This window comes from Arachis hypogaea, chromosome 18 (genome assembly GCF_003086295.3).
Source record: "Arachis hypogaea cultivar Tifrunner chromosome 18, arahy.Tifrunner.gnm2.J5K5, whole genome shotgun sequence".
Classification (NCBI taxonomy): Eukaryota; Viridiplantae; Streptophyta; class Magnoliopsida; order Fabales; family Fabaceae; genus Arachis; species Arachis hypogaea.
The window spans coordinates 21,300,229-21,309,393 of record NC_092053.1 but is presented as its reverse complement, the minus strand read 5'-3'; positions in this window follow the sequence as shown (position 1 = coordinate 21,309,393).

The window sequence follows — 9,165 nt, the reverse complement described above, 5'->3', positions numbered from 1 at the left end:
CCGTCTACTTCATTAGCAAAGCACTACAGGGATCCGAGCTGAACTACCAGAAAATAGAAAAATTTGCCTATACTCTCATCCTAACATCTCGACGACTCCGCCCGTATTTTCAGGCTCATACCATTAAGGTTAGAACTAACCAGCCCATAAAAGGAATACTACAAAAAACAAATTTAGCAGGCAGAATTCTACAATGGGCAGTCGAGTTATCGGAGTTCGACCTCCAATATGAAGCTCGGACGGCCATCAAGTCACAGTATTTGGCCGACTTCATCGCAGAATTCACAGATACCCCGGAAACTCCCGCAGAATGGAATCTCTACGTGGACGGTTCCTCAAACAAAACTGGAAGTGGCGCAAGCATGATAATAGAAAGCAACCAAGGAACCCAAGTTGAGCTTTCCCTCAAGTTCGGGTTCCCAGCCTCCAATAACCAAGCGGAATATGAAGCACTATTAGCTGGTTTGAAGCTGGCTAAAGAGGTCGGAGCTCAAAAACTCAACATTTACAGCGATTCACAAGTGATCACATCACAAATAACAGGGAGCTACCAAGCCAAAGACCCCACCATGAAAAAATATTTAGACAAAACCAAGGAACTACTCGGACAAGTCGGGGAATACAAGATCTGCCACATACCCCGCGAACGAAATGCCCGAGCTGATGCACTCTCAAAACTAGCCAGCACCAAACCAGGGGGCAACAATAGAAGCCTCATCCAGGAAATGTTGCAAAACCCGTCAATCTCGGAAGAAGAACAAGTCCTGGCCATAACAAGTCAGGACCAAGGATGGATGACCCCCATAGTCAAATACCTCAAAGAAGGAACACTCCCCGCAGAAGAAAAGGAGGCAAAGAAGTTAAAAAGGGAGGCACAGTACTACACCATCATAAACAACATCTTGTACAAAAGAGGAATCTCAATACCTTTACTAAAATGTGTTCCGACCTCCAACACAAAGGAAGTGCTAGAAGAAATACATAGCGGCATTTGTGGCAATCATCTCGGAGCGCGAGCTCTCGCCAAAAAAGTACTCTGGGCAGGATTTTATTGGCCAACTCTACAGAAAGAAGCCACAGAATTTGTAAAGACATGTCCACCATGTCAAAAACATGCCAATTTTCACATCGCCCCGCCAGAAGAGCTCATCAGCGTGACTTCACCTTGGCTATTTGCAAAATGGGGACTCGATCTTCTCGGCCCCTTCCCACAGGGATCAGGACAAGTTAAATTTCTCATAGTGGGAGTAGATTACTTTACAAAGTGGATTGAGGCAGAGCCCCTAGCCAATGCCACCGCTCAAAGGAGTCGAAAATTCTTATATAGAAATATTGTCACGAGATTTGGGATTCCATATTCGATAACTACAGACAATGGCACTCAATTCACGGATGCAGGTTTCAGAAAACTAGTAGCCGACTTGAATATAAAGCACCAGTACACCTCAGTTGAGCATCCACAAGTCAATGGACAGGCCGAGGCGGCTAACAAAGTCATATTGGCTGGGCTAAAACGGAGATTACAAAATGCAAAAGGAGCCTGGGTAGAAGAGCTTCCACAGGTCCTATGGGCATATCGAACAACTCCACATTCCACCATAAAGGAATCCCCCTTCCGATTAGCATACGGAATGGAAGCAATGATTCCAGTAGAAATTGAGGAAGGATCGCCAAGAGTAGTTCACTACAATGAAGGAGCAAACTCCCAACTCCAAAGAGAAGAGCTCGATTTGTTACCCGAAATACAAGAAAGAGCTCGGATCAAGGAAGAAGCCTTAAAACGCCGAATGGCTTCCAGATACAATCAAAAAGTAGTGCCGAGAAGTTTTGTGGAGAATGATCTTATCCTAATCCGAAATGATATCGGAACAACTCGATCGGGAGAAGGAAAGCTGGCGGCAAACTGGAAAGGACCCTACCGAGTTATAGAAGTACTTGGAAAGGGCTACTACAGACTGTCTGAACTTGACGGACGAAAGCTTCTCAGGTCATGGCACGCCTGCAACCTCAGAAGGTACTACAGTTAGAAAAAAAGGATATAAAAGATCTCATCATTGGATGCACTCTTTTTCCTGAAAAGGTTTTTTAATGAGGCACCAAGTTGAGACTCAGACAATCCCATATGTATATATTTCTACTTTTTCTTTTAATAAAATATATTTGAGACATTCTACAAAGATTTCAAGACGCATTAATCTGAAGCATTCATCGTCCGATTATAAAGCGACAGATCGGCAGAAAGTGAAAAACAATTTCACTGCACGGTCACGGTAAAGACAAACCGTCCAATAAAGGGGAAAACGCGATTCACCCAAAGGACGATCTAGAGATGACAACCACTTTCTACAAATCGGCAAAGATGAACACAAAATAATGTAAGAAGTTATCGAAAGTGATCTAAAAAAAAGGAACCTGACGAGGTCCTATGGATCACTAAAATAATAACTTTAAGACTGGCCGACATTGAGAAGTCGGACCAAGTCAACCCGAGTTATAAGTAAATCCTGGAAAGAGGTCTGGCCAACCCTATTAAAGAGGATTACTTTAACTCAGAAGGGCTCGACATGACAAAGTCAGCCCAAACTAAAAGTTATCAAAGTAGTCCCTGAAAGAGATCTGACAAAGATCCAAGAAAGAGGACTACAAATAACTTAAAGGAGACCGATATAACCAAGTCGGACTCCTACTACTAAAAGTTATAAAAGTAGTCCCTGAAAGAGATCTGACAAAGATCCAAGAAAGAGGACTACAAATAACTTAAAGGAGACCGATATAACCAAGTCGGACTCCTACTACTAAAAGTTATCAAAGTAGTCCCTGAAAGAGATCTGACAAAGATCCAAGAAAGAGGACTACAAATAACTTAAAGGAGACCGATACAACCAAATCAGACTCCTACTACAAACAAGTCATCAAAATAGTTCCTGAAAGAGATCTGACAAAGATCCAGGAAAGGAATTACAAATATAACTTGGAAATGGACTGCGTAAACAACTCGGAGACCAACTTGAAGGATTCAAATACAAAATACAAAAGCAATCCAAAAGAGGTTAAGCTGTAGGGTTCCAACATTCACAGAAAAGAAATACCAAGTCAAGCACAAAAGAAAAAGTTATCATCCACAAGATTAAAAAAGCCTCGGAGGTAACCAAAACCTACTGCAAAAGTAGAAGCATGCTACCATTTGTTTTTATAAAAAACAAAAGTTGCTAGGCAAGCAACAAGAAAGTGTTAGCAAAACATAAAGAGTTTAAAAAAGCCCACAAGCCGGGCCAACTACATATCCGAAATAAAGATTAAAACTAAGGGTCAGAAGATTTTTTAGCAGCATCAGGATGAGGAGACGGAGGCCGAGTCTGGAGAGGAACGGCATCTATAGTACCGTCATCCCGGTTCAAGATCTGGCAGTCGGGGTCAGAAGCGGGAGGACCAACCTCGGCAGGGACAGCAGAAGTTGACACCTTGGTAGAGGCCACAGGGGGAGGATCGACATCATCCTCATCCTCGTCATCAGGGACAACCTTGCCATCCCTGACAACGTTCTCCAAGCTAAAGAGGGTCAGGTCGGCCTCGGGAGCAATAACCCGAACTTGTTCCCTCAGGTTCTCATAAGCAGCAGTTACACTGCCAACAAGATGACCTTGGAGTTCGGAATAATTAGCCCGGGCATTCTCCAACTCTTCTCTCAGACGCAACACCTCCCGGTAAGACGTCAAATAACTATCCTTATGCCGCATAGCCGTGTCCTCGGCCAGTTTCAGAGAGCCAGCCAAGGAAGTAGAAATAGCCTTTTCATTTTCCAAATCTTTCTCCAACCTGGCCACCCTTACTTCAAGCTCCCCCTTTAAATCCTTCATCCGATCAAACTCCTGTTTGGCCTCCTCCATAAAAGCTTTAGTAGCATGGAGAGGAAGACTTTGAGCAGTCCGATATAGGGTCGCCCCCATGTGTGCCAACTTGATACCACTTCGGGTGATATAATCAAAATGATGAAGAATTGACACGTCATCCATCGGAAGAACACCATAAGGGCCGATTTGTTGATCTACAAACTCAACTGCATCAAAGTCAGGAGCATCAAGGTTGAAAGGTTCAGTTGTTCTTTGCTTCTTATTAGGAGGGGGACCGGAAGCAGCAACGGAAGATTGTGGAGGATCGACCTGACGGACCCGAGGAGTAGGAATTGCTCTCCTCGGCCCGGGGGAACTCGGTATAGGAGGTTTAACCAGAGGCTGAGAAGACCCCTCTCCGGCCGCTTTGGCCGAGAGGTTTAGTGCTGCGGTCGCCTTCTTTGCCTTCTTATAGGCTCTCATAGAATCATTATTCTTCGACATCTCTGAAAAACATAAAAAACAAAGACAAGTTACAACACAGAAAAAACAAAGCCTGAGAGCAAGTACAAAAACAAATCAGGCAGTACCCAAAGCGGCCCGAACCAAAGATGGATCACTCAAAAATCTCTTCGTGTCCAGGTGGGGTGGTTTCCCCCACAAATCTTCAAGAACGACCACAAAGGCCCGCTCAACCTCACTAAGCATTTCCCACGTGTAACGTGGCACTCTTACATTCTTTTGCCACTCCAGAGGAAAAGCAGGTTCATCATTTTCATCAATAAAAAAGGGGCGAACCCCCTCAATGGCACGGACTCGGAAGAAATAGTTCTTAAAATCTTTAAACGACTCATCATACATGGCAAAAACTTTATGCCCCTGGGCCGACCTGAAAGAAACCCAGGAAGCTTTCTTTTTGAAGGAACCCCCAGGTTTGGCCGAGACAAAAAGATAAAGGAAAAGAGTTTCAGAAGGTGTTATATCCAACTCCTGACAAAGAAGTTGAAATATCTTAATAAAACCCCAGGAGTTTGGATGCAGCTGGGATGGGGCAATATTGCAGGACCACAACAAATCAGTTTCAAAGGCAGTAAAAGGGAAAGTAACGTTCAATTGGCTAAAAAAGTATTCATAAGCATAGAAAAAGGGACGCTCCCCCCCGACGGAAGTCGGAAAACAAACTCTCTCATCAGAGTCAGGAGCAACAAGCTCATAATCACCCTCGCAGGAACTGTTAGCACAAATCCTATGGCGCTTCCTCAGCTCTGTGCAAAATTCAGCATCCACAATAGAAACACACAACAAAACAAGGGAGTCCAGCCAATCGGACATCCCCTCGGGAACTCTGGAAGACATGAGGCCAAATAAATCCTACAAGTAAGAAAAAAGAAGAGGGGATTACTAAAAACATCTCGGACAAGGGAGAAAACAACTCAATACGATGCAGGAGATCACACAGAAAAGGAAAACCCCAAGACTCAAACCAAAATCTTGGGGCATCCTTTGGAGGCAATAATCAGGCAAAGTTTCCAAGAAAAATCTACAGCTCGCACCCCGACATCTCTCAGAAAGAAAACAAAAGAAAGCGAAAATGCAAAAAAAGATCACCCTCATACAGTTTATCAGAACAAAGCACTATTTTTACAGTTTAGTAAAAATAACCAAGCGGAAAGGCGCAAACTTTTTTGAAATCAAGCAAAAAGCAAACACCAACACCGAGCATACCAAACAAGAAATCATCAAAGACACCAGCCCCTTTTCCAGAATCAGATACATTATCATCAAAAGCACAAACGAGAAATAACATGCAGAAGCCCTAAGCACATTAAAGCAATAAGAAAGGCGAAAAAGATTCAGAGCACGCATTACGACTATAACCAGGCACAGTAGAAGCAGAAAGATCCAAACTTCTCTCAAAGCAAAATCGCAATTTAATCACGAAAAGCCAAAAGCAGCAAAAAAGAAAGAAAATGCGAATGGAACTCACCTGGAGAAGAGAAAAGCTTCAAAGGAAAGAAGGAGAGGCAAGTTGTCCCGAGAATCGTCAAGCGACGCCGCCACGAAGGAAAAGAGGAAACGAGGGCGAAAAACAGAGAACGAGAAAAACGGAGGAAAATGGTGAAGAAGTTACGAAAGAGCAAAGAAGAGAAACCGTCTCTAAGCTTTCAAAAATCAAAATAAAGAGCCAAAGGAGAAACGGAGCAATTAATACTAATTAATTAGGGTATTAAACCCTCGCACGTTCCCCAGGACAAAGCGCTAATACAAAAGGGCGCGCTTTTAGAAGGAAAACGTTCTACATTCAAAAAAGCTTCTGCAAAGGAATCGACAAAATGCTTGAGTTCGGCTTCACTAAAGAAGGACCGAAGTCAAAGAACTCGACCTCAAACGGAAGACCGAGCTCAAGCAGGGCACTGTTCATACCCAGGGTCGAGCTATCCGAACCGGGATGTTCAGTTGCGAAGCGATCGACTTGTTCAGGTCAAGCGGACCGACTTCTTTATGAAGAACTCGGCCAAAACGACAGCAAAGCCTAATAAAAGGGCCCAAATAGAGGAACACGACCCAGAATCCAAAGGCAATCCCAGCCTATAGAGATAAAGGCGGTTCCCTTGAAGATAAGCTGACTTCACTCAAGATAAGATAAGATAAGATAAGATAACTAACTTATCTTATCAGAAAGATCAGCCCACGCTACTATAAATACGCTGGAGCACCCAAGTATAACTCATACTCTGATTCTATATAATAACCTGCTTAATACCCGTGCTAACTTAGGCATCGAAGTCTCTTGCAGGTACCCCCCACCCTCCGGAGGCCAAGGATCAGCAGGGCAGTAAAGTCCAACGAGTCGGACCCAACAGCTTCGGCTGTCATCAGCCAGCCAGACACGTTATCTCCGACCAGTACAGAAGATCTCATCCGATATCAACCTCCAGTTTCAGGTAACCCCCGGAACAAAAACCATGCAATTAATATGGATAAGTGGGTAGAGGATTGAATAAATCACTCAAATTAAGCACAAAATATATCATAAAATATGGGTTTATCCGCACTATATCCCAAGAGTGTGTCGGACACTATATCCAAAGAACGTGACGGGCACTATATCCCAAGAGCGTGGGAACACTTTATCCCAGGAAATACGGCAGGCACTATATCCCATGAGTGTGACAGGTACTATATACTAAGAGTGTGACGGACACTACATCGCAAGTGTGTGGATGCATGTCAGAGAGACGATATCCAGGTTAGCTACTAGGTGTGTCGGGTTCTGGCAAAATAACCGACACATGAGCTCACGGCCAGTAGGACAGGCATACATCATGTGCATTTGTATGTTTTGCTTGAGTGTGCATTGTATTGGTTTGCTTAACTGCTTTATCTCTGCTTATCTGCTACTTATTCTACTTGTTGTAACTGCTATCTATTCTTGTGGTTTCGTTGTCTGTTTTGTATATGTGTACAGTTGAGAGATTTCTCGTGTGGTGGAGGCATGACGAGAGTTATTCCATCGGGGTTTCAGAGGAATAGAGGAAACAGAAAGTGAATGATGAATTACAGTTAGATTGGAGGAGACATAAAGTGAATTGTAGGGTTAGATTTTAATGAAATAGAAAGTGAATTGCAGAATTAGAGTTAGATTGAGACTTGGATACTGTTCCGAGGGTTACCTGAAATTGGAGGTCGATCTCGGATGAGATCTTTGGTACTGGTCGGAGATGACGTGTCCGGCTGGCTGGTGGCGGCCGGAGCTGTTGTGTCCGACTTGTTGGACTTGCTGCACTGCTGATCCTTGGCCACCGGAGGGTGGGGGTTACCTGCAAGAGACTCCGATGCTTAAGTTAGCATGGGTATTAAACAGGTTTTTAGTAGAATCAGAGTATGAGTTATACCTGGGTGCTCCAGTGCATTTATAATGGTGAGAAGTGACCTTCTTAGATAAGATAAGTTAGTTATCTTATCTTATCTTATCTTATCTTTGGGCGAGGTCAGCTTATCTTCAACGAAACTGCCCTTCTCTCTGTAGGCTTGAGCCGCCTTTGGATTGGACTGTGTTCCTTCTATTTGGGCCTTTATTGGGCCTCTGTAGCATTTTGGCCGAGCTCTTTGTGAAGAGGTCGGTCATTGGCCGAGCTCTTTGAGAAAAGGTCGGATAGTCTGACCTGAAGAGGTCGGTCGGCTTGTCGCTAAACATCCCGGGTTGGACATCTTGACCCAGGGTATGAACAGTGCCCCTGCTTGAGTTCGATCTTTCCGTGAGATCGAGCTTCGATCTCTTTGGAAGTCGTGCTCAAGCATCTGTCTGGCTTGTTTCTTCATTGCTTTGCAATTCTGGCAGATTTTCTAAAGGTTTGGTACTTCACAGTCCGTCCTCTTTTGAGTGGTAGTGTGGGTTTTCTACCCTTGCCTTTTGGATCACGCCTTGCTTTTGTGTTGACAACCCTCTGCTTTGGCGAAGTTATCCTTGCGGCTTGATATCCGGGCTTTTAGTGACTTGTCCAATGACTTTTTAGTGTTCTTTATATTGAACCTTTTTAGTCTCGGATGACGTACGTAGCCCTGTTTGAGATTGTGCCTTCTTTGAGTGGAGTTGTATCCCTTTTAGCTAAGAACATTTGAGCCTTAAGTTATTTCTCAACCTTTTGGCTTGTTCTTTTTTGAGATCGTACTTGCGCCTCTTCTTAGTTGACATCGACCTGTACGACTTTGCCCCTGCTTGAGTTTGGACCTTTCCGTGAGATCGTGCTTTCAGAGCTTCGATCTCTTTGGGGAAGTCGTGCTCAAGCATCCTGACTTTGGTCGATCTTGAGTAGTTTCTCCTTGTGCGAGTCTGGTATTGCCCTTTTTAGTTTGTTGAGAGGTCTTTTCAGCCTTCTTCCGACTTGTTTGTCTTCACTGTTCGGGTTTTTTAGTCATAGTCCAACAACTTTTTAGGTATAGTTCCTGATGGGAAACCTTTTATAGTCTGTTTGGATGATTTTTTAGCGCCGTTTTGATTTGTGCTTTTGCCTTTTGAGTAGTGTCTTTTTTCAAGACTTCGTACCTTTTAGCAAAGTATTCCTAGCCTTCCTTTGGCCGTTTGTAAGATGTCTTTGTCCCTTTTGTGGATCTTTGTAGAGTGTCGGTATTTTGTTATCCGACCTCTTTTGATCACTGCTGGTTTTGTCCACTTTCTGCTTGGTCGAGGTGGTCCTTGGGGCTAACTTGTCCGACGACTTTTTAGTGTTCTCGTAGAACACTTTTTAGTCATTCTGAACAATTTTGATAGCCTTGTCGTGGAGCCGTGGCTTTTTGGGCGGAGCTATGTCCGTTTTAGCGCACGTTTTTCGTT